Raw genomic sequence first — 27,639 nt, forward strand, 5'->3', positions numbered from 1 at the left:
GTACTCTTCTTGAAAAGAAGTTTTTGACTCCCTTGAAATATCATCTTACTTCTTACTTTTCATTATAAGAGAAAGCTATGAATAAACAAAGACCAAGATATGAAATTGAGGAAGTGACAGATTAAATTTAGGAAATTAGGACACCAAATCCAAGTAAGGATTTAGTCAAAAGTCTTAAGTTACAAGAGTTTAGTCAGAAGTACAGAGTAAAATAAATCGTGACGGAGGAATTTTCTACTGTTCACTTTAATAGCAGAACAGATGTTTTAGTAGCCTTTTAGAAGTAAAATTCACTTTCGTCTACCACACTCATATTGCCCATTTCAATTGTCAAACTCTAAGAACTGTTCTATTTTGATACTTCTTTTTCTAACTTTATTTTGAAATAATTTTGAATTTACAGAAAAGTGTGCAAAAAGTACACAGAGTTCCTATAAACCTCTTATTCAGCTTCCTCTAGTTGTCCTATATAACCATAGTACCAGTATCAAAACCAGAACTTCGTGTCAGTACAAGTCTACTAATTAAACTAGAGACCAAATTTGAATTTCACTAATTATGCCACTAATTTTTTTTTTTTTTTTTTTTGCGGTACGCGGGCCTCTCACTGCCGTGGCCTCTCCCGTTGCGGAGCACAGGCTCCGGACGCGCAGGCTCGGCGGCCATGGCTCACGGGCCCAGCCGCTCCGTGGAATGTGGGATCTTCCCGGACCGGGGCACGAACCGGTGTCCCCCGAATCGGCAGGCGGACTCTCAACCACTGTGCCACCAGGGAAGCCCGCCACTAATTTTTTTGGTTTTGTACAGTTCTGTTGTTCCTTAGCGTTAGAATATCCAGCCAAGACACTGTTTTCCTCAGTTATGCAGATCAGTTCTTTGGTTCCCCACCCCTTCAGTGTGGTTATGTTACTCATTTGAAATACAGCTGTACGGTAAGGTTTATTTGTTGTAGTTTGCATTCCATTTGGGTTCCCCCACATCCTGATCAACTTTGATTCATTATCTTATTGGAATGTAAAATAATATCATGATTTTAAAAGTCAGAGCTATACAAAATGGTATACTCAGGGAGATGTCACTCCCTCCCCATCTCTACTCAATCCTATTCTACAATTTTTCTGTCACTTCTCTACTCACCCCCTCTAGAGGACCAATCTCTTTAGTTTAGTTTCCGGTTCATTCTTCCTGTATTTATTTTCCAAAATTAGCAGATACATGTGTAGTTTTTATATCCCCTTCTTTCTTACTAGTTCTGAAACTCTCGATCTAGCTTTGATATAGGTTCTTTTCATATAAGATTTGAAAATTTCCTGAAGATTTCATATATTTTCTTCCAGACCAATATCATCAGAACTTCAAGTGGCCAATGATTCTGTCAGACAATGTCTCATTATTTCAGATCTGATTTTTATTAGCCCTATCTTTACTAAAGTTTTGTTATTATTATTAATCTTATGAGAGCTTGGTGTCCATTGTCTGCCTTAGATTTCATTTTCAGAGGCCGTTTATCACTTCTGAGACAGGTCACAAAAAGGTTGCTCTCGTTAAAAACAATTACAAATACCAGGCATCTTTCAGCTTCAGAATTCATCTTCTTGGAAGGGGGCGGGGTAGAACATGTGTTTTCTGACCTTGACCAGGTCTAATCTGGTCCTTAACTTCGTGGCATGCAGCCTCTCCAGTTTTACATGGCTATGGGAATAGATTCTCCACAAAGAAAGCAGCAGGCACACCATTAAATGACATTTCATTCTTTCTTTAATGATCCGTTCCTTTGCTCTTGGAACAAGTCTTTAAAGATTACAAGTGTGTCTCAGGGGAAAAAAAATAAAAGTATAGTAAACCCAAAACTTGAGCAAGTTCACAAAGAATCAGAAGGGGGTGGACGAGGTATTAGAATATAAATAGAAAGTACAGTATTAGCTCCAAACAAATGCTTTCAAAGTCTTTGTGTGCACTGACAGCTTCAGATATTTGATGTAAATGAATTTTTCTCTAGAAACAATGGAATCTGTAGCTTGTGGTGGCAGTGTTTCTTTTCTGAACCTTGCTTTTCTTTCTTTTATTTTTTTTGTACCTGAGGTGAAAGCAGAGCTAACTTAGGTATGTATTTGCATCAGAAAGACTCCCCAGCAGCATCTGTACTAGTCAGCGATCATTTTCCCATCATTTTAGGTACCTACTTGTTTGCAATTTTCCTTTTTAAGCCCCTGTGCTCCTCTCCACAAAGCACAAAAACAGTCACTGTCACACACAGACACACTCAAATAAGGATGACGACTGGCATTGCCATTTTCATTGAATATTAGAAGGTAAGGCCTATATCCACACTGTCTGCATTTTATGCTGGTTGAAACCCCTTCAGTTTGTGAGAGCCTACTCATCTCCATTAATGGCTCCTCCACTTACCTAGGTGCTGATGCCAGAAATAAGAGAGAGCTTCCTGACACCTCTTCTGTCCCACAGAACCCCTGCCCCAAGCGATCCATGATTAAATTTTTCAGAATCTCCTCACAGAATATATCTGGAGTCTGTCCTCTCTTCCTGTTGCCACCCTTCTAGTCCAAGCTTCCTTCTCTTGCCTATGTGACATCCCCTGCCCCTGATATAATTTCATCCCCACAAGAACCAGAATGATTTCTTGAAATTTAAATAGCACATCATTCCCCTAAATTAAATGCTCTCCCCCATCCCCCACTGCCCATGGGTTTCTACTACACTTAGGATAGACTCCAAAATTCTTTACAAAAACCTACAGGAAGTTGTAGGATGTTTACCCCTCCAGATCCTTCACTTACTTTTCCGCTGGCTTTCTGGTTACAGACACACTGCCATTCTTTTCAATTCCTACACAAATAACCAAATTTTTTTCATATCTCAGCAACTAGAAAGTTCTTCCTTCTGTTTTTTCACCTAATTCCTATTAATCCTTCAGGACACTGCCTCAGAGATACTTTGCCTAACTCTCAGTTCAAGTCTCGATTCCACATTATTACTCTCTCCCACTACCCTGTATCTTCTTTCAGAACAACCAACACGATTTCAAATTATTTATCCGGGTGCTTGAATTTGTGTCCTCTTGTTCACTGTATATTCCAGACCTGGCATGGTGCCCAGCATATGGTAAATGCTCAATAAACATTTGTTGAATAAATTAATATTATGGTAATTGTATGCATGGTCTCAGACCATTTACTACATTAGTCAAGAAAATCATGAAAACTGGTGAATTATCTATCATTTCCTCTCCAAGTATTTTGCATATATGTCGGTTTGCAAATGAATGACTACCATCCCACCCTCACTGCCACCTCCATGAAGCACCCCCTACTGAAATGGGCCCACCTACTTATTTCTTCCTGCTTGACACCTTATGAGCAGTCGGTGGCAGTGCCCACCTTGCTAGGGTGATTTGAAGCATGTCTGAAACATGGCCAGAGTTTCATTTCCATGAGCAATATACCATGACATCTTCAATTTTGGGGGTCATGGCATTAAAAACTCCCTATTGCAAAACTGTTACTTAGGAGAAAAAACATGTGAGCCACTATTGGTCACTACTGTCATATCCCAAGAGAAAATGGTCAGCTGAACGGAGACCAAATGTTCAAGGGAAGGGGACATAATACGGGTATATTTTGATTGGGTTGAAGAATTGCAAATGCCAAGATACATTAAGATATTCTCTTGAAGTGGGTGTATTGAGGAATTTGGGCAGCATTACTTCTCAGAGAACCCTGGGGGTGGGTTGCTAGGCACCTAACGGGAAGCTGGATCATCTAAGGGAGGCTGAAAACAGTGGAGGTGGGCATTGGTGGGAACAAGAGTTTAGAAGACGCACTAACAAGTTATACTGCTCTCCTTAGGTTGGCTTTGCTAGGCAAACTCTGTCCTCATACTGAATATTAAGCATTTTTTTTTCTTGAGGAGAACAGTCAGGCTAGACCATAAACACATAAAAACAGGGAACAGGCGATTACAGTTCCCCAGGCCACCTGTGCTGAATGGCAAACTTAACCTTTTATATCTCTCTGCTTCAACTCTCGTGCCTGCGCCTTGGTGCTTCCGTAATGGCCCCCACCCCCATCTCCTGGGTTCCAGACCTGAGATGATACCACTTGATCTGGAAAGGGACCTTAGTTTCTGACCCCAGCCTGCTTCCCTGACTCTAAGTGCTCCTGATTGAATGCTTTACCGTGAGAGTTTGCTTTTAGCATTTCTTTCTCAGGACCCTACGATGACTCCTCAGAGTTTCTCAGTATAATGAATCTGACTTCCTTCCTATCACCTTGCCTTTGTAGAATTTAAAAAATGCATTCAAAAATATTTTCTCAACTGATCATTATAGCAACTTGTGAAACAGGAATACAGTTTACAGATGAAGAAACTGAGTCCCTTTTCAAACTAGGTTGACTGGTTCCTTTCTGTTTTCCTGGACGTATGGTTGCTAACAGGATACTAACTGATTCTGTTAAGGCAGGTAATGGCCCCTTGGGCTACCTGCAAATTTAAAATGACTCAAATGGAAAATAACTAAAATAAGAATGGAATTTTCTAGAACATCTTCAAACCACAAATCCATAGCCGTCAAAGCCACAGAAACCTGGCCTATGTTGAGATGGATTTAACACGGTATCATGAGTATAGACTAAATGATAGTACATAGTGAGCACTTAAGTGATGCTGAGGGATTCCTCTCTAGAGCATTAAAGACTAGGAATACGGCCTGCACTGGCATTCTGGTCAAATAAGTCTGGATTCCATGAGTCACCATCTAAAGCTGGATATTTGCCAGCATTTTAAACTGAGTCTAGCAAGTGACTCCAGGCCATTTTGGCAAACATTACAAACTTGCTACTGTTCCCCCACTGAGTTCAGGGCATGAAGCGTGTGTGAAGTCTGCCAACATTCCTCTATTTGCTGGTTTCATTATAAACAGAGACTGGAGCAATAAAACAGAGAAAGGCCAGTCATATACACCCAGAGCAAAATGATAAACTTGAAAAGCAATGGTATGTTCTTGATGATTTCATCACTGAATCTAAGTTCTCTGTAAGCTTTTAGGCAAACATACCATTTTCTAACCCCCCAACTGTCATATTCACTTGCATTCTTCTCAATCTAAATTGTATACACAGCACATGTATACAAAATTATTCTACATAGTGAAAGTCCACATGTAACCATATATTCCGGTAAAGATTCTCTATGTGGTCTTTTTCTTTAGAGAATCCTCATTTATATAAATGGGCAATATCTTCCTTTTAAATGTCTCCAGTTGGGGGGGGAGATTGATTTTTGATTTTTAGAAACCATGATGATGGGGTTTCACTGTACTTATGCATCCTTTGCACATGAAGAGCATTTAATACATTTCAGATTGTAATATATTTACATTGTTCTTGACATTGCTATCAACTTGCTGGTTTGAGGTATAATGGTCAAATTCATCTGAGTTCCTTCACTATAAAATGGGATAACTGAGATTCAGGAAAAGTAGGTGCTCTAAAGCATAGTGAGTCAACAATAGAGAAAAGGGGGAGAGAATTCATTTATTGAGGGCCTGCCATATGCTAGTTATAAGGGTTTTCTCACATTACATTATTTAGTCCTTACCAAAATCCTGTGAGATAGGTATTATTATTCTTGCCTAACAAACAAGGGAAATGAGTCTCAAAGAGATTAAGAGACTTGCCCAAGATCACACAGTTAAGTGCAGAGCTGAATTATAACCAAAATCTGTTTGAGAGCCCATGTTTCTTCTACTATGCACATGGCCCCCTAGATCTGAACAAGGACTCAACCAAGATCAAGTATTTTCTTCAGTCTATCTTTTCGAATGCACAATTCTTTAAGGCAACTCTTGAATATAATGTTCAATAGAAACCATGCTGTTGTCTATTTCCTGGTGTGTGTGTTGTCTGACTTAGGCGGTTTTCCAAGTTACATGTTCCCTACTTTTCTCTAGATTTACTCCAGAATTTGTGTAGAGGGAGGCATTGGGGGTTGTGACTTGCTAAGCTATGAATATAAAATCAAAGGTACAGTGATTTGTAACAGATATACCAAGTGGTCTCTTGGAAGGGTGCAGCTTTAGACTTCAGAGCTAACAGTGATCACTCTTAAGAGATACTGAGGGATTCTTCTCTAGAGCATTAAAGACTAGGAATATGGCTTGCACTGGCATTCTGGTCAAATAAGTCTGGATTCAGTGAGTCACCATCTAAAGCTGAATATCTGTCAGGGTTTTAAAGTCAGTCTGGAGCTACTAGTGTTAGCTCCAGAGCTAATAGTGATCTCTCTAGTAAGCACAGATGGCAGTGGCTTTCTGTTCCCTACCCTTTCCTCAAGGTTATTTCTAAAGAGCCAATAGCCCCAAGGAAGACTTTTGGATTCCTGAGCAATGAGATTTGGGTAAGGACACAGGGAAAGCAGTGAATCAGAAGTTTGTTTTCTTCATTTAGAATTGGACAGATTTTGAATCTGCAACAGTTGTGTTTTCCAAAAATAGTCATAACAGTTATCTCGCATCCCACATAACTCTTACTATCCTGTGATTTTAACATTTGTCTGGTTGAGAGGTAGGGTCTAGAGTCTCTCCCTTAGATCTGGGCTGACTTGTGACTATGGCAGAAAGCATGATCTATGACGCCCAAGCCTAGGTCACAAAAACTGATACACGGGCTTCCCTGGTGGCGCAGTGGTTGAGAGTCCATCTGCCAATGCAGGGGATAGGGGTTCAACCCCTGATCCGGGAAGATCCAACATGCAAGGGAGCAACTAAGCCCGTGTGCCACAACTACTGAAGCCCACACACCCTAGAGCCTGTGCTCTGCAACAAGAGAAGCCACCACAATGAGAGCCCATGCACTGCAACAAAGAGTAGCCCCTGCTCGCCGCAACTAGAGAAAGCCCGCGCACAGCAGCGAAGACCCAACGCAGCCAAAAATAAATAAATAAAAAAAATAAAAAAAACCGGATACAGCCACTGCCTGGTTCTTATGGAATTCTCACTCTTGAAAACCAGCCTCCATGCTGCAAGGAAGTGAAAGCAACTCATGGAGAGGCCCAAATGGAGAGATTCATAGGGAGAAGAACTAAGACCCATAATCCTCTGCTCTGGCTGAGCTCCCAGATGACAGCCTATATCAACTGGCCAGTTGGGTGAATGAGCCATCTTGGAACCAGATCCTACAGCCTCAGTTGAGACACTTCAGCTGACCTATGTGGAGAAAGGCAAGCCTTCTCCTAGCACCCTGCCCAATTTGCAGACGTATGAGCTAAATAAATGACTGCTTTTATTTTAAGACACAGGATTTTGGGGTAGTTTATAATTGAAACAGAAAGCAAGGCATAGACATCAGAAATGATGGGAAATCATTAAAAAGTAGCTTAAGTGTACAAACAGCTTAGAAATGTAAAGGTAGACTCAGGCTTTGTAAATCCCTATAATTTAAAATATTATAAATTCCATATAACTAAACCCAGTTTCTTGACTTTAAAAATGGAATTTATAACATACTATTTGGTACAAAATGTCAGGTAAGCATGTCTAGCCAGAGAATTTATCTTTGTTCATTCCTTTGAAAAATGCAACATGGTATGAATTAGGCCATAGACTGTAAAGAGAAAAAATTCTGTGAAGACAGAAAAGGGAAAAAGCTGATAATATAGCATGAGATTTTCATTAAACACAACAGTAATGACAATGTCATTTTGAAATTATATAATTCTATCTTTTTAAAAAAACGCAGAGATATTAAACAAGCTTTTTAGTACTGTGACGTTATAGACGGGGCCAGAACTGTTGTCTTTCTCTTTTACTCCTTCCGTTCCTTCCTCTCCCCTCTCTCAAAAACAACAACAAAACAAAAACAAAAACAAAAAAAAAACTGAACACAGGAAATGTTATGATTTGTTTTTATTCAAGGAAGAGCCAACTTTAAGGCTAGTCTGCACTTATACCCATAAAGACTAAGGATGAGTGACATCATCATTTTTGGTTTTTTATTAAATCATCAGTACTCTGTAGTAACTCTTCACAATTAGGCAATTGTTTCTCCCAAACATTGTTCTATTCTTGCCCATTTCTTTTTGTTTTCTCTCCACCAGGTCCTTCCACTTCTATTTCTCCATTCTTCTTGGTTTCCCAGACTCCAGCCAATTTTCACCATAGAATGTTACAGCTGAAATAATTCTCAAGTCATTTCAGCCATTCTGTGGATATTGTTCATTGTCTTCCTATGAATTATCCTCACCATTCTTTGTACTTAATTATAATAAACATCTATTTAAGGCTTACTATGTCCTAGGTATTTGAGGTTATCTTCAAGATTCTCCTCCTTTCTGCTTCTCTCTTTTTAGCACTTATTTCAATTCTATGTTTTGTAAACTAAATTCTGCGCAATCTCTCTTCATGTCACCCAGTGGTTTTCCTTTTACTCTCATTCCCAACTTTATTATTTTTTTTAGTTGAGTCCTACTTTGCTGGGGCTTAGAGCTCTCCCAGGTAGCCATCTCAGATTTATTATTCACCTTTCTTCAATCAACTAGCACAGTTCTTTCTGTTTGTTTCTCTTCTATCTATTCTGGCAGTTACTGAAGTCATGTAGTAATTTATCTTGTTTGTCTTGTCTCTCCAAGAAAGAATTTAAGTTACATATTTCTTTAACGGAGGTACTGTGTCTATTGTTTTAAATTCTTCTCATTTGTTCTATAATGTGATCAGTGACAAAAGCATGTGACAAAAACTTAACAAAATGGAAAAACAAATGTCTTTATGATTAATTTGCAAATGAGTACTACTCTACCTAGAAGAAAATAGATTATGGATATCAGAAATGGGTGTGATGTAAATGTATTCATTTTAACACATCTTATTTCTTATTAACATATTTAAGTGTGGGTTGTTCTGAACTCTTCAATATTGTATGTAGAAGAAGGGAGCTTATAAAAACACAATATTTTAAAAGGTAGATCAATAGCAGATATGGTACTTAATTCCTAACTGTTTAAATTCTAGAATAGTTCCCAATCTCTTTAGATTTGTTCATTAATAAAATAAAGTACTCAGATTTACATGAATGAAATAAATGTTTCAGAAATTAGTAATAAGATACTGCAGAACTGTGAGCTCATGGAATTCTAAACTGGTTATTTTTCATCACTTATAGATGTGGCTTACATAATTATCTTTCCTCGCTTTTCACCTTATGTATTCTCATATATTAGTGAGCTTCTCAACAATCTTCCTGTTTCTTCTCATTATGTATAGTTGCTTCCCAGTGTTGTTGAAAATGGTGTTGAAAAGAGGACAAGCATTGTCAGCTGGTGATGTTAATTGCTGCCCACAGCCTAAGAAATGAGGCGGAGATGGATGCTCAACATATGCCTAACGTGAGGCCCTTCCCCCTTCATCTAAATGGGTTATAACATGCTTGCTGATGGTCTACACCAGAACTTGGAAAACCTTCTGAGTCAAAACACATCTAGTTCTTGTTATCTACTGAAAGGGGCATTCTGAGAGCAGAACCAAAGATAAGGTATGTTGAACTACTTGTGTTTTTGAATTTCTTGAGTAACTGAGACTGAACTGAACTTGATATAGCACGCAGTGAAGCCCAGATTTCAGGGTAGCTTTTCTAGGGATAAGTCCCTCTGCTGTGAGGGCAGAGAACTGTGTGAGCCCCAGGTCGGGCTTTTGCCAGGTGGTCTTCCGTTGTGCTTACAGTAGCATTGCAGGGATCTCATCCAGAGGCAGAGCAAAGAGATTCCAAATTAGTGTAATCTGCCTTGAGCTGGGCAGTGCAATATTGGATATGGTATCTGAGGGGAAGGCCGGATGTAATAAAGTCTGATAGATGATTTGTCCTATGTTGCCTCAAAATTCATGTAAACTAGCTCTGATAGGCAGCTGAGCATAGTCATTTAGAACTGCACTGTCCAGTATGGTAGCTACTAGCCAGATGTGGCTCTTTAGCAATGACTTAGTTCAAAGAAAGAAATGAGATATAATAATTTTTATACTTAATGCATATTGAAATTATAATATTTTAGATATATCGGGTTTATAACTAAAATTAAAAATTCACCTATTTCTTCTTTGTACTTAAAAAAGTGTGACTATTAGAAAATTTAAAATCACCTAAGTAGCTCACATTTTATTTTATTGGGCAGCACTGGTTTAGAGATCTCTAGGTAAGGTAGACCTGGCTTTGAATCCTGGCTCTGGTCCGTTGAAGCCTAATTTCTCCAAGTCTCAGATTCCTTCTTGCATAATAGTAGTGTTCACCATAATGTTTCATGAGGATGACTTGAGATAATGTTGGTAAAGAACTTGGCAAATTACCTGGTATGAGAATAAATACTTAATAAATGTTTAAATTAAAGTCTAATGCTAAAGTTCTGGAAGTCTGGATTTTCCTTTGATTACTAACCATTTGTGTGTCACTGAAGGAGTCACTTATTCTCTCTTGTTCTCAGTTTACTCATGTATAAAATTATAGGCATATGTAAAATATTTTAAATTAATTCTTTCAAAACTTTGGTCTATCACAGTTCTAAGAACTAAGTTCATCAGCGTGTTGGTAAGGGGAGACAGGAATACACGATGAATAAAACTCTGTAGTAGAAACCCAGTTTTGTCTGCTGAGTCTGCCCTGCTCCCCTCCCTGGAGACTTTCTTCTCTGCCATCCCCATAGTTATAGTCAGAGCAGCCATGTTAATATGACATGTCTGTCCTGTGGTCACAGCTGACTGGTAGAGGAGTGGGCACTTGTCCTGGTGGGTCCAGGCTTTCCTAGGAATTGTATTTAAGACAAGGAGATTCCAAATTGATCTGGCTTATGCTTGAGTGGAAGTGCTGTCAACTGGAGAGTTACCAGCAGTGTCCATTTCCAACTCTGGGGATGGGGAAAGTGAGACAGCTGCTCTGTGGGAACAGCAAAGAATGAAGCAGATATACAGAGAGAAGCAGGAACAAGAGAAATAGGGAGAGGTCCTCCTGGTGCCTTGTAACGCTGCAGTCCTGCATTCAGTCCATCCCTGAGAAGGGGCTGCTTCCCTGCCCTATATTGTGGAAGCTGTCCTACAGATTTTTAAAACAAAACAAGACAAAAGAAAACAAAACTCTTTGCTGATGTTCGTTCAGATGGGTTCCCTTTATTTGTAACCTAAAAGATATTAACTAATTTGGGCACTGTGTTTATATCTAAGCCTATGGTCAAATGGGAAAAATAGGCTCACAATCCAGTCATGTAACATATGGCAAGATGTTGCAGAGAGAACAAGGGACTGTCAGATGGAACTGGGGGAAGGTTTCACACCAAAAGTAACATTTGAAGTGGGTCTTATGAGAATGAAGTGGGCTTCTCCATGTGGTGAAGGAAGGGTAGATATTTCTAGGCAGAGGAAGTAAAAAGTATGAAAGAGAGTGTGTTACAGTGAGGGAATGACTAGTAGACTAGTTACTGGATAAAAGGATCTATTGGGACCTTTCAGGGTCTAAATTTATTTTTAGTTCTAAACATTCCTTGGGAATATACAGGACAAAATGGTAGGGGGACAATTACCTTGGAGTAAGGAGACTTGGCTCTTGTCCCAACCCTGACATGGATTAACTGTGTCACCTTGGGTAATTTGCATCATTTCTCTGGGAATTGGTTTCCTCATTTGGAAAATGAGAAGGTGGATTACATTATCTCTATGGCCCCTTTCAGCTCAAAATTCTGTGACTCTGTAACTTAAACACAAAAACTTTGTCACTGCTGACAAAGCATTTCTACTAGGTTTGACTGGGGAAATGATTTAATTTAGATATGTTTCCTTTTCTGTCAAAACCACTGTCAAAATCAGTGTGATCTGATATATGCTACATTCAAGAAGTCCTGGCCCAAAGACTCCTTCCTTAAACTAGGGAATTATGAAAGTGAATTCAATAACCAGCATCATCCCTGAGCCTGACTTAGTTATAGTTTTTCAATACTTTACTTTCTCTACCTGTGCAATGGGACCAAAGAAATCTGTCATATGTATGGGTATTGCAAAGATAATGAATCGTTGAGTTGTATGGAAGAAAAAAATTACTCCTATCTGAATATGAAAAACAAAAAGTATTTCCCATGAAGATATCTCTAAAAATGCTTTTATAAAAATTTTATCTATTTTAAAATATCATAGAAAGTGGTAATAGGAATGGCAGATTTGCAAAAATTCACATGTTTCTAAGTACAGGGCATTTCTTTCGTGTATATCTATTATATTCCCTGCCACCTGTCTTTGGATATCAGAATAGGGAATTCTTATTCTTTCTCACTACTCACCTGTGATGATCTTTTGACAACTTGGTCTTTGAGCTTTCCTCCATTTATATCCACGGACAAATACTACGTGGGAACAAGTGACACACAGTATCATTTACTGGACACATTTGTTATCAGGCATGGGTGTGCTTTCTAAGTGGAATGGGTTCCTAGCCAACAGAATGGGGATGCTAGGCATAGGTGATGTTGAATGATAAATAAAATAATTACAAACACAAAAATGAGTGGGAAGATGAGTAGAAAAGGTAAGCAGCACATTTACTGTGTCTACCATGTATCCAGCTTCATGTTCACTGCGTTCTTATGAGACCTCTTTCAAAATACATAGACGCTGAAGGTTTTGGTTTCACTATTGGTAAAGTACTATTTTTCTAAATTATCATAACCAAGAAATCAACCAGCATAATACAGTTTATAGTGAAACTGCCTGGTACTACAATCCCATTCTCATCAGCAGTGTCCCTTTTTAAGGTGATTTAGCCACAGAAATTTCTTGAGCCTCAGATAACTAAAATGTTAAGTGTACCATGATGTCCTGTTTATACCATGCCAGGTAATTAAGCTGGAAGTGTAAAAACTTTGTAGCCTATCATACTTTAAACTTTTTCAAAGCATATTTGGATGTTATTACTTAATATAAATTATCACTTTTAACAAAGCTATCCTATCATGTTAATCTTCTGATTACTGTTAGTAGTAGAGAAGATGTGTAGGTATGACTAGCTTCAATAATGTAGTCAACAATGCATATAGAATTAGAAGAAAGCATTTGCAGATTTAAGAGTTTAAGGGATTAAATTTAGACCAAATAAATATAAGTATGACAAATTGGTAGATGGCAAAACTTTATAAATGAGGTTTCTCATTGATAAAGGAAACTGAAGATGATTCAGAGAAATGGAAAAATAGCTCATGCTCTTGCACTGGAAGAATACATATTGTTAAAATGGCCATACTACCCATAGCAATCTACAGATTTAATGCAATCCCTATCAAAATATCCATGATTTTCTTCACAGAACTAGAACAAATAATACTAAAACGTGTATGGAACCACAAAAGACCCAGAATTGCTGAAGCAATCCTGAGGAAAAAGAACAAAGCTGGAGGCATAACCATCCCAGACCAGACAATACTACATAGCTACAGTAATCCAAACAGCATGGTATTGGCACAAGACAGACATATGGATCAATGGAAAAGAATAGAGAGCCCAGAAATAAACCCACACACCTGTGGTCAATTAATCTTTGACAAAGGAGGCAAGAATATACAATGGATAAAAGACAGTCTCTTCAGCAAGTGGTGCTGGGAACGCTGGACAACCTCATGTAAATCAGTGAAGTTAGAACACAGCCTCATACCATACACAAAAATAAATTCAAAATGGCTTAAAGACTTAAATATAAGATAGGACACCATAAAACTCCTAGAAGAGAACATAGGCAAAACATTTTCTGACATAAATCATACCAATGTTTTCTTAGGTCAGTCTCCCAACGCAATAGAAATAAAAGCAAAAATAAACAAATGGGACCTAACCAAACTTATAAGCACAGCAAAAGAAACGATAAACAAAACCAAAAGACAACTACAGACTGGTAGAAAATACTTGCAAATGATATGACTGATGAGGGCTTAATTTCCAAAATATACAAACAGCTCATACAACTCAATATCAAAATAACAATGAACAACAATCAAAAAATGGGCAGAAGACCTAAATAGACATTTCTCCAAAGAAGACATCCAAATGGCCAAAAGGCACATGAAAACATGCTCAACATTACTGATTATTAGAGAAATGCAAATCAAAACCACAATGAGGTACCACTTCACACTGGTCAGAATGGCCATCACTAAAAAGCCTACAAATAATAAATTCTGGAGAGGGTGTGGAGAAAAGGGAACCCTCCTATACTATTGGTGGGAATGTAAATTGGTGCAGCCACTATGGAAAACAGTATGGAGGTTCCTTAAGAAACTAAAAATAGAACTACCATATGATCCAGCAATCCTACTGCTGAGCACATATCTGGAGAAAACTCTAATTTGGAAAGATACATGCACCCCAATGTTCATAGCACCAGTATTTATAATAGCCAAGACATGGAAGCAACCTAAATGTCAATCGACAGAGGAATGGGTAATGAAGATGTGGTATATATATACAAGGGAATATTACTCTGTCATGAAAAGGAATAAAATAATGCCATTTGCAGCAACATGGATAGGCCTAGAGATGATCATACTAAGTGAGGTAAGTCAGACAGAGAAAGACAAATATCACATGACATCACTTATCTCTGGAAACTAAAAAAATGATGCAAGTGAACTTATTTACAAAACAGAAACTGACCCACAGACACAGAAAACAAACTTATGGTTACCAAAGGGGAAAGTGTGGGGGAGGGATAAATTAGAAGTTTGGGATTAGCAGATACAAACTACTATATATAAAATAGGAAGACCTTCAAGATGGTGGAGGAGTAGGACATGGAGATCACCTTCCTCCACACAAATACATCAGAAATACATCTACATGTGGAATAACTCCTACAGAGCACCTACTGAATGCTGGCAGAAGACTTCAGACTTCCCAAAAGGCAAGAAACTCCCCATTTACCTGGATAGGGCAAAAGAAAAAAGAAAAACAGAGACAAAAGAATAGGGACAGGACCTGCACCTCTGGGAGGGAGCTGTGAAGGAGGAAAATTTTCCACACACTAGGAAGTCCCTTCACTGGCAGAGACAGGGAGTGGGTGGGTGGGTGGGGAAGCTTCAGAGCCACGGAGGAGAGCGTAGCAACAGAGGTGCAGAGGGCAAAGCGGAGATTCCTGCACAGAGGACTGGTGCCAGCCAGCACTCACCAGCCTGAGAGGCTTGTCTGCTCACCCAGTGGGACGGGTGGGGGCTGGGAACTGAGGCTCAGGCTTCAGAGGTCAGATCCCAGGGAGAGGACTGGGGTTGGCTGCATGAACACAGCCTGAAGGGGGCTATAGTGCACCACAGCTAACCAGGAGGGAATCCGGAAAAAGTCTGGAACTGCCTAAGAGGCAAGAGAATATCGTTTTGGGGTGCGCAAGGAGAGGGGATTCAGAGCACCGCCTAAATGAGCTTCAGAGATGGGCGTGAGCCACGGCTATCCGCATGGACACCAGAGACGGGCATGAAACGCTAAGGTTGCTTCTACAGCCACCAAGAAGCCTGTGTGCAAGCACAGGTCACTATCCACACCACCCAGCCCAGGGGCCTGTGCAGCCTGCCAATGCCAGGGTCCTGTGATCCAGGGACAACTTCCCCGGGAGAACACACAGTGTGACTCAGGCTGTTGCGACATTACATTGGTCTCTGCTGCCGCAGGCTTGCCCTGCATTCCGTACCCCTCCCCCTCCCCCAGCCAGAGTGAGCCAGAGCCCCCTAGTCAGCTGCTACTTTAACCCCCTCCTGTCTGGGCGAAGAACAGACACCAGAGGGTGACCTACATGTAGAGGCGGGGCCAAATCCAAAGCTGAACCCCAGGAACTGTGCAAACAAAGAAGAGAAAGGGAAATCTCTCCATGCAGCCTCAGAAGCTTCGAATTAAATCTCCACAATCAACTTGATGTACCATGCATCTGTGGAATACCCGAATAGACAATGAATCATCCCAAGATTAAGGCGGTGGACTTTGGGAGCAAGTGTAGACTCGGAGTTTCCTGTATGCAACTTACTAGTTTCTGATTTATATGTTTATCTTACTTTAGTTTTTACCACTTGTTATCACTGGTGGATTTGTTTATTGGTTTGGTTGCTCTCTCCTTTTTTTTAATTACTTTTAAAATTTTTTTATTTTACTAACTTGATTTCATTTTATTTATTTTTCTTCCTTTCCTTTTTTTTTTTCCCTTTTCTTCTGAGCTGTTTGGCTGACAGGGTCTTGGTGTTCTGGTCAGGTGTCAGGGCTGAGCCTCTGAGGTGGGAGAGCCGAGTTCAGGACATTGGACCACCAGAGACCTCCTGGCCCCACGTAATATCAATCAGTGAGAGATCTCCCAGAGATTTGCGTCTCAACGCTCAGACCCAGCTCCACTCAACGGACAGCAAGCTCCAGTGCTGGACACTCCATGCCAAACAACTACCAAGACAGGAACACAAACCCAGCTATTAGCAGAGAGGCTGCCTAAAATCAAACTAAGTTCACAGACACCCCAAAACACACCACCAAAGGCGGTCCTGCCCAACAAAAAGACAAGATCCAGCCTCATCCACCAGAACACAGGCACTGAACATATCTATATGAAGGTTTTAGAAATTTGTTTTATACCGTTTTAGTTTTCTAATAGTGGACTACTAATGTTATAAATTAGGAAAGGTTTCTGGGATGATGGTAAACGTCACAACTATGTGATTAGAAAAGAAGGAAATCTATCACGTACCAGACCAGATACTACACTACACATTTTCATATACATTAGCTCATTAAGCTCCGATAGTTTAAGTTGCCAAGCTATTACCTACTCACTAAGGGATGGGATCATAATTCTGAATCCAAGACCAATTGACTTTCTTTATATATGGGAGGGTAAGACAATTCATACTCAATGACCTCTGTGAATTCACCATCCATAGTGATTCTACTATTTCATCGTAAAATTTAAATTTAAACACCTGCCTTTTAATGTTGAGGATACATAAGTTTATAAATGTCTATAAGCCTGCTCCCCCTTCTCCCACTGTTCGAAATTCTCTACCCAACACAAGCAGGGTTCTCAAACCCTGGGACAGGAGCTAAATCTAAGCTCATTATGCATTTTATGCAGACAATGGCATGCAGACAAATGAAAGCATAGACAGCAGAACTAGGACAGTGAGTAAGCTCAGTATAAGGGGAATTTCTAAAAATAAACCCAAATCTTCAACAACGTGTAGCCACTTGAGATATTATGATCTTCCTGCTGAAAAAGAAACCGTGTGATTGGCCCTCAGGAAAACCATAGAAGGGATTCCTGTGTGGGTAGATGGTTGGTTTAATGGCATCTAAGACACTTAACCTCCAGGAGTGTCAGTAGTGCTAGGCCTCAGTTCTTTTCTCTATGAAATGGGCATGGTCGTGGTGACTTCCTTTGCAGAATTATTGTGATGTATAGATACACCCATATTATTCAGTATAAAACTCACTTTCTGTAGTCTTTATCAAGAGGAAAAAAACTGCTCTTGGGTGAAAAATGAAAGAGAAAGAAACCTATTAAATATTGTTTTATAAATAACCATTCAAATATCTCTTGAATAATTTTGTATTATCCAATTTAAAGTCCTTATCAATAATTTTAGAACTGTAAGTATATTCATTAACCCCCTTTTTGCACAGATGATAAGATTGGGAACCAGAAAAGTCAAAACACTTGATAAAGACCACTGAGCTAACAAGTGGCTGAGCGAGGCTTGGGTGGATTCTGACACCTGCGCCAGTGTTCATATGTCTAGTTTCCTGTCTCAGGGTACTGTAATTGGCTTGTTTTGCCAGATTCTAAGTGGAAAAATGAGTATGGAATCAAATGTTTACAATAGTAGTTTTGTGTCCTCTTAGCTTCCTTTTAAAATTCATTTTCTTTCATATAATGTATTGACAGCTGAGTGAAGTGTGACGCATCTAGAAAATATTTATTAAGTAATTCTGTATTTAAGCACATCTCTGTAGAATTTTGTTAGTGAAAGTGTAATCATCTACCTGCTAGCAGTTGTTAGCAAAATCAGAAAAAAGATTAATTTAATCTTATATATACAGTTCTCTTTGAGGTTATCCAGATTTGTTCCCATCAATATAAATGTATTCATATAGATTACTATGTATTTATAAATTGGATTTCTTATAAGCATGTAAACCCAGACAGAAAATTTTCTAGCTATGCCAAAAAACAAAACGTTTCTTAGTCTTTATTGGTTGAAGTCAAAGAAGGAGTAATTTGAAATCTAATTTGTGACATCTCTAGACAATATAACATAATGAGTAGGTATAGATATAGCATGCCCTACCTTCATCCCTTATTTTGATTGGTTTGTTCTGAATGTGTTTGCTGGTACCTGAGTCCAAGTGGAAAATTTCTTATTCTGGTTCTTCTTTGAGTAGCTGTAAACCTTTCCCCTGTTACAGAAAATACACATAAGATGATATTAATATCAGTGATACACTCCCAATAAGCAAATTCCCTAAAGCAGGGGTCCACAACCCCTGGGCCACGGACTGACACTGGTCCGTGGCCTGTTAGGAACCAGGCCACTCAGCAGGAGGTGAGCAGTGGGCCGGCGAACAAAGCCTCATCTGTATTTACAGCCACTCCCCATTGCTCGCATTACCGCCTGAGTTCCGACTCCTGTCAGATCAGCAGCCCATCAGATTCTCATAGGAGCTCAAGCCCTACTGTGAACTGTGCATGTGAGGGATCTAGGTTGCACATTCCTTATGAGAATCTAATGCCTGATGATCTGAGGGGGAGCTGAGGTGGTGATGCTAGCACTGGGGAGTGGCTGCAAATACAGATTATCATTAGCAGAGAGGTTTGACTGCACAGAGACCATAATAAAGCAATTGCTTGCAGACTCATATCAAAACCCTATCAGTGAGTGGCAAGTGACAATTAAGCTGCATCTTACGGAGTAGACAGGACATAAGCAACACACTTCGGGTGTCACTGTCTCCCATCACCCCAGATGGGACCATTTAGTTTCAGGAAAACAAGCTCAGGGCTCCCACTGATTCTGCATTATCGTGAGTTGTATAACTATTTCATTATATATTAGAATGCAATAATAATAGAAATAAAGGGCACCATGAACATAACGTGTTTGAATCATCCTGAAACCATCCCCCCACACACCCCATTCCGTGGAAAAACTGTCTTCCATGAAATGGGTCCCTGGTGCCAAAAAGGTTGGGGACCGCTGCCCTAAAGGTTAGTTGAAACTCCATCCCTCTTTTCTCACATTCAAGAAAGCATATCTGCATGAAAGATTCATTTTTTTTTTTTTTGCGGTACGCGGGCCTCTCACTGTCGCAGCCCCTCCCATTGCGGAGCACAGGCTCCGGACGCGCAGGCTCAGCGGCCATGGCTCACGGGCCCAGCCGCTCCGCGGCACGCGGGATCTTCCCGGACCGGGGCACGAACCCGCGTCCCCTGCATCGGCAGGCGGACCCTCAACCACTGCGCCACCAGGGAAGCCCAAAGCTTCATTTTTAAAGTAACAAATTAAACTCTGTCTCTCATCATCTCTCTATAATTTTCAAGAATTAGTATATCAGCTGTTCTCAGTAATTCACTTCATAAGTGATCAGCTATATCAAAGTATCAAGACAGCACTGGTTGGGATCACTCCTGTCTCAGAAGGAGATAAAGCGGACCTGCCTGAGGGGCAATGAATTACCCACTGAGGTGACCTTTTCACCTTCTGATGGTCTACTCTATTAGGAACACTTGTATTATCCGGCATTGCCTGGACTAGAAGTCACAGAACATGGAAAGACACTTGCCAGACTATTATTTCTTTGTGTGTATTTAAAATTCTTTAGGTGTAGATCAATTTTCAGAACTTTTTAAGGGTTCAATTCTATTGATAAATCTGAATAATGTGTGTGGGAGTATAATGACAAATATCACCATTTTATTTTCCCTTTGATTCATAGAATCTGGAGTCCCTGGGAATGCTGCAAATCACACTTCAGCACACTTGTGTATGGTTAGTGGGACAGTCTTTGTCATCAGGTAAACAGATTGGGGGTTCCAAATTGGCCACCTCCCAGCAGGGTAACCCTGGTAGGTCAGTTTTCCTCTCAGTGTCTGTTTTCTTATCAGAAAAATGAAAGAGAGTGTTTTGAGGACTGAGTGAGATAATGTATATGCAAACGCCTCCCAAATTCCAGGCACACAGTATGCACTTAATAACAACAATAATAATGATTATTAAATAATTCTATTAACTCACACCAGGATGTAGTCAGCAAGTCAGCCAAACAATGATTTTAGATTTTGCCCTATTTTGTTCTCCACAAAAGGTGAGAAGTTCAAAGTGCAGGGTACAGCAAGAATCCATGCCTCATGCTTGACTAAAGGGATTGTCAAGTGAATTCCAAAAGATATTCATCCAAAAGCAAACTAGCCTTCCTGGGTCACACCTGAGCGAGTCACAGACTTACAAAATTCTCCCTTCTAATAATACTACTTGCTATATTGATTGGTTTTACTAGCTTAACCTTTTTGAGTCTGTTACTCTTTCATAAATGTTGTTAGTGTTTGGTGTACTAGATGTTAAATGGATAATACAGTATATTGATTCTGAATCTAATTTTGGTTTCCAGGGTATTGAGGATAACTGAATCTGGCATTTAGAGCCTTCCAAGACTGCATGAAAATTCTCTAAAATATTTTTGCCTGAAAAAAGATGTTATAAGCACATTGAAAGAATTCCTAGTAAAAATTGTCTGCACAATTTTTTTTGTTTTGAAGATATCATTAGACAGCATTGAAGAACTAAATTTATTCCGATAATCATTACAATGATGAAAAAATTCCTGGCTTCAATAATTGATTTATGCTTCATTTAAATGTACAGAGTAGTTCTAATATAATTTCTTATTAACTCTAATGACGAATTTTAAAGTAGCATGACTCTGAAATAAGGATGAAATTCTCCATACAACTTATTGCATTTAAATGGATTTAATATTTAATATTTAAAAAATCATTTGATGTAAATAGCCCTCATGAATCACTGCAAATATACTAAGATGTAATTAAATGCTTCTTTCTTTTTAAAGGCATCTACTTGTTTCATAATAAATTCTTTTTGTACTTTCTTCTTTTAAGCTGTGCTATTACTTTTGAGATTATTTTTAATTGTGAAATAACATGAACTCTAAAATTCAGCAAATTTCTAAAAATATTTTCTCTCAGGCAAATTCAGCTGATTCACTTTGTTCTACAGCAGAAACTAACACAACATTGTAAAGCAATTATACTCCAATAAAAAAAAAAGTAAATGAATTGTTGCTTAGCATTTGCTTTTATCTTGCAATTGTTTGAACCATTTTGATAAACACTCAGATTTCTAAGACGGGAAAAAATAAAACTTGGGGGAGGGACAAGATTCTGTAACTTATAAAGCTTTCACTAGATAAGCTTATGAACACAGAGAAACTACTCTCTGACCTAGTTTGGTACTTGGAACTTGTTGGTATGACAATATGTGTCATAAACTGGGTGGAGAGACAGGATTGACACAGTTCCTACTGGGTAGATCCAGAAATCAGGCACCTACAAGTTCAGTAGCGAGAGCAGCTGCCAGGGGATCTGGAAGTTCCCGGGTCTGTCCTGTGGCACTGTGAAATAGTGAAGTCATGTACAATCACTTTTGCTGTGAGCACCATCAGAAGACTGGGCAGTGTGGACCATAAGAAAATTCTCTTTGGTCCTTAAGAATGTAACCAAGAATGAGACCTATCACACACTCACACATAAACACACACATGCACACAATCAACTAATAAGAAAAAGTTAGAATCCTGGAACAATCCCTAATCCATACCTCATAAAGAATAAATGTCTTTTGAATATAGTATAAGATTTCAGGAGAGCAGCATTTTGGCCTGAGTTCAGGCAGTCCTGAAGCATTCAGGATTTGGCTCTGTAAACTTAATATGTAGCAAGGAAAGAGCCTTGAAAAATGAGCCAAAAGACCTAGTTTAGTTTGTTACTCACTTGACAGTGAGTTACTTTTTAAGACCTCATCTGTTTTCTTATCTGTTATATTAGGACAGTGCTAATTTTCTGACAGATTCTTGGACTTCATAGATTGGCCATATAAGTTAATGCTGGTTAAAGTCAGGATGACTATATTATTTTGTCACCTGTACCAGGACACTTCTGAGACAGAAGGGGGGAGGCGCTTATAATGATACTGAGGCAATATGCACAAATCAGGACTATCTTGGGCAAACAGGTACATCTGTTCACTCTGCATGAACTTTTAACACTAGAAAGCACTGTTCACCTATAAGATGTGATAATGGTAGTGGTGATGGTATCTGAAGCCTAGCTTCCAAACCCAATTTGACAAGGTACAGTGAGCTTTCCTGTGACATCATGGGAGGGAAATGCAGCCGGCACAACCTATGAAGTTTGCAATGGTTTATAGTGAAGCACATATGTTAATATGAAATTGGTATTTCTGGAAAAGTATTTCCCAACTAAAATTTTTAAAAATTTGAAATAGCTTTATGTTTCAAAGCCTTTTAGAATATTTTTAGATTAATCTATACTACTTCTAAGGCAATAATAAGCAAAGTTCCTTTCTCAATTTTCCCCTTCTTAAAGAAACCAGCCTTTCAAATAATGTAATCAGAAATGATGGATGAGGAGATCTTTGTATTTTCCCAGTTTAACAGAGCTCACAGAAAAGAAAAGTTGTATACTATTCTTCAAGGTTATTATCATAGTTATTATTAATTTTGGCTAAGAAAATGAGTCTATTGAGTTGAATAATCTTGATGTTTACTTAGAGATAATTCTTTTTCATTACCAAACTATCTTTCCTCTATCTATTGTACTTGGAGAAGAGAGAATAAGGAGGATAAAAATAGTATATTTTGGCAATTGTTTGATATAATTCTACAGACAAAAAGCATTCTTGATGAAGTTTGTATTATTTAATCAACATTGTGCAATGTGAAAAAATTCAGGTCACCTACGGTAAAGTTGGCTTCTTTTCCCCAACAAATTATTATAAAAGAAGTTTATTCTTTAATAACATTTTAGTATTAAGCTAGTTGTTAGAATAAGTGCTATCAGAAAATTTTACTAAATAATGGGCTAATTGGTTATAGGACCTTTATCCCTAAGAATCCATAGGTAGCCTAAATTTAAGATTATTTCATTGGGCATAAGAAATATACTCATTTCCTATCACATACAGCAGGATGGTGTCAACAAAAATAATTGCCTTAGCATATACTGAGTAAAGACCAATAAGAACAAATTACATTGCCAAATACAGGAGCAATGACATTCATCTTCTTGATCCCAAACTGAACAAATTTAATAAGTTTTGGAATTAAAGACTTCTTTTTACTAAAAAAACTGAAAACCATTTGAAATAATATACAATGAAAACACTAAGTTTAAAATTTAAGAAACTCTGACAGTTCCTAAGACTTAATTTTTCTTCTGATGCATATGTATAAAAATTCTTCCTCAGTCATATCTAAAAACAAGGCTAAAGGTTGTCACCTGAATCATGCAAACACTACTGGTCAATTTAGAAAAAGGCAACATTTCACCGGCTCTTGAAATTGGATATGGAATGCCACACTTCTTTAAAAAGGGGCTGGTTATAGTGAACCATACATTTATAAATGGGTACCATGTTGTAAACAGGAACACTGGGTACCTAAAAAATGGTGTATACTTTTTGAAACTTGTTCTCCAAAATAAGACACATACTGTATAACTTAAGGGCCTATTGTCTCACATTGTTTCTGAAAGAAGAATGAACAATGTGCATATTAAAATATGTTTAAGTAAAAAAGGATATAGGGTATAGTTTTGTGACTTTAGTAACCCTTGAGATTTTGTTCCTATCAAAGATAGTCATAATGAAAGTGGATTTACAGTTTTTTTCCCTAGTTTTAACTTCATTATGCCATCAGTTCATATAATCTTAGATTTTTTCACATAATTATGAATTTTGATGCATAAACACAGCATATTTAGAATATGTTTTATTCACAGATTGCACTTTTTTTTTTTTTTTTTTGCGGTACGCGGGCCTCTCACTGTTGTGCCTCTCCCGTTGCGGAGCACAGGCTCCAGACGCGCAGACCCAGCGGCCACGGCTCACGGGCCCAGCCGCTCCGCGGTATGTGGGATCTTCCCGGACCGGGGCACGAACCCGCATCCCCTGCATCGGCAGGCGGACTCTCAATCACTGCACCACCAGGGAAGCCCACAGATTGCACTTTTAATATTTTCTGCTCTTAATTTTAAAAGCAAGAAGGTTCGGCATCCCATAGTCTTAATACTAGTAACACTAAAATTATATTAAATTTGCTTTTTATACATAGCCCTTTATTTTAAAAAAAAATCTGGGAGTTGTGAGGAAAAAAAATGCAAATCATTGATGGCAGCAAATACAAATTCATAGTCCTATCCACATCCCATTACATATCAGCTGGCACTAACTGAGTATTTACTGATTGCTAGGTACTGTGCTCAGTTTTTGCTCAGTGATGACCAACTAATTCTCACCCAACACTATAGGGCTGGTCCAACTATTACTGTCTTTTACCAGATGAAGAAACTTAAGATTCACTTGCTCAAACCTCCACATGTATTAAATGTTGGTGTTTGTAATGGGACCAAAGCAGTCTGAGTATTTGGCCACAGCAGAAGCCTTTTAACGAAAACCAGTTGGGTCAGCAACTGGTCAGTTAAGAGAAGAACCATAAAAAAAAATACAAATATACACGCACAAGATATCATTTAAAATATATAAATATAGGGTCATTCATCATTTTTTAAAATTTTACTTTATTTTTTGATGTAGAGTGAAAGAGTATTCTTTAAGGATAGATCTACTGACTAAAGTTCCATTGTATTTTCTTGCATAAACCATACCCATACTTTGTCTTTCACAACCTTGAATTTCAGTATCTTTAAAGGGTGCAAAAACATTTGTAAAGGAATATAAGTGAAGTTCTATTCTAGATTCTTACAAATTTAGTTTCTAATGTTTTGTACTTGTCTCATCCACACCTAAACGCACAGCAATTACTTTTTGTAAAAAAAATTTTGTCTTCATCAAGTTTAACACATTAATCATTTTGATTTTCTTAATAACAACTCTCTTTACATACTTATACTTATTTCATGTATTTAGTTAAGTTATGAAATTACAATAACTACTGGCATAAACAGGCTTAGAAATAAAAATAATATGCTTTAGGGATTATACAACTCAACTGGCACTCAGTATATCCTGGGGACATCCGTTTGTATGTTTTTTAAAAAGAATGAAGGCTCTGCTGTCTCTTCCTGTCTATAGATAGGCTGTATAACCCCCTTGTTCTTTGTGTAGTATTCTTAGAATATCTCTGAATGAAAGGAGTTCTATAAGTGCAAAGTAGGAAAAAGGCAATCTTTTTCCTTTAGTATGATAATACATAATCTAAGTATTGTGATTATGAATAAATGTACTCATTAAGATTTATATACATGTAAATATATATACACATATTACATGTATATTCTCTCATGCTTACATTTAAAATATTTTGGGCAATTTTTATGTGCTTTTATACTTTCCTAAAAGTCTTCTATTCAATCATAAAAAGCATGTTGCAAAAGTGATAAGGGTTAAAAAATATAAGCAGATAAATTACATTTCTTCATTCTAACCACGATATCCTTGAACACAAAAATCTTTAGCAGCCTATTACGGAGCAATCTATTATGCCATATATTACATTAAAGTGACATGATAGTTAAGACCTATTTCAACTAAGGTACATATTTTTGATTTGATAAAATAATTTGAAAGATGTCAACTCAAAAACACATAAGGCTGATTATTTTAGTAAAATAAAACAGAGGCAGTTTTATTCTAATAAGAAAATGCCAGGCCTGAAGTCACACCTTCCTGTGCATCTAACAGCATTCTCATTTTATCATATTTTAAAAATCCACACCTCATATTTTCCGTTACCTTATATGGATGGTGCTAATGACACACATAGTAAACCTTCTATTAGCCTTGTAGTTGAATAGGATTTGTTTAATTTCAGCTGTCAAATAATGTGAAAAAAAAAACATTCTGGTAACCCTAGGAGTTAACATATGTTAGAATTATAAAAGTAAATGTTTCACAAACAGCAATAATTGATTGATTGTGTTCTCTGCCAGCATAAAATTAAAAGCGCAGAATATGCCCATTTGGGAAGCTTGATGACTTACTTGTTTGAGTGGTTTAAAAGAAACTTTGAAAAAGTTTCCTTCTAAAGCAAGTTAAAGGAGCTAAAAGGCATGGGAATGGATCTCCCTTACTACATGCAAAATGTATTTTAGTGTATTTTCCTTAGTATTATATACACAAAAGGAATCGTTCCCTATGATGTTTCACAAAATACATTCTAGGTGACTTAAATTACAGAACAAACAATCTCTGAATTTAATTATTAAAACAATGAAGACATGAATAAGTGAAATACTCTCCTCTGCCATTCCTCTTTTAATCCTATACCCTTGATTACCTAGTATAAATGACCTGCTACGGATCTTCTTTGGTACTTTTCCCTCTGCATTTGTTAACATACAGAGACACAAACCTTATTTTAGATTGAGCTCTCTGATGACAGGGTGTTGAGTTCAAAATGTTCACTGGGGTGAGCTCTTGGGAGATACACCTCTAAATACACACCTAAGGAAGTGAGGGAGGCAGCAGGGGGAAGAGGGACAAGCTGACTAAAATAAAGTTGCAGTTGAGGCCTCATCAAACTCATGGGAAAATCCTCAAGCTCCATGAGACCTCTCAGAGTGGTCCCAAATTGAGACAAGGAACTGGAATTTTGTATTCTCAAAGTCATTAGCCAACCCCTGGGAAGAGGTACAATCTTGGGTGAGTAGTTTCCAGAGAAGGACAAAACTCAGAGCCATCATCAGTCGATAATCCCAGCAACTGGGAGATAGCCTGGGTATCTGGGTAGAACAGTCCACAATATCCTCTATGTCTATTTATGCAATTGAGATCTCTGTTCACTTAATTAAAAAATATAATCAGAAATACATGATCTTCATCTATTTGCATTTTTACTTAACTTTGCAATGTGCACATCCTACTAAGTGATAAGTCTATCTTATTTTAATGGCTACATAATATTCATTGTAAGATTATACATTTTATTTATTTTAACTTTTATTTTTTGTTTTTTACTGATGCAAATAATGCTTTTTTATGTATTTTTTTATGTATGTTTTTCTGAATTCATATTTTGTTAAATAAATTTCCATAAGTTCAACTGCTTAGTCAAAGTTTAGGTATGTTTGCTTAAATAAACAATAGTAGGTTATCTTATTAAATGATTATAGTAATGCACACTACCATCAGAAGCATATACAATTACCTGTTTGATACTGAAGGTTTTCAATGTAAATTTCATTTTCCAATTGTGACTAGAAAATATTATCTCATTGTGTTTTTAACATTCATTTTCTTAACCATGAATAAGGTTATGCTTTCTAAAATGTGTTTATTGTCTCTTTTCTCCTTTGACTTGCCTATTCATTTCCTTTTCCT

This window comes from Leucopleurus acutus, assembly GCF_964270905.1.
Source record: "Leucopleurus acutus genome assembly, chromosome: 1".
NCBI classification, from domain to species: Eukaryota; Metazoa; Chordata; class Mammalia; order Artiodactyla; family Delphinidae; genus Leucopleurus; species Leucopleurus acutus.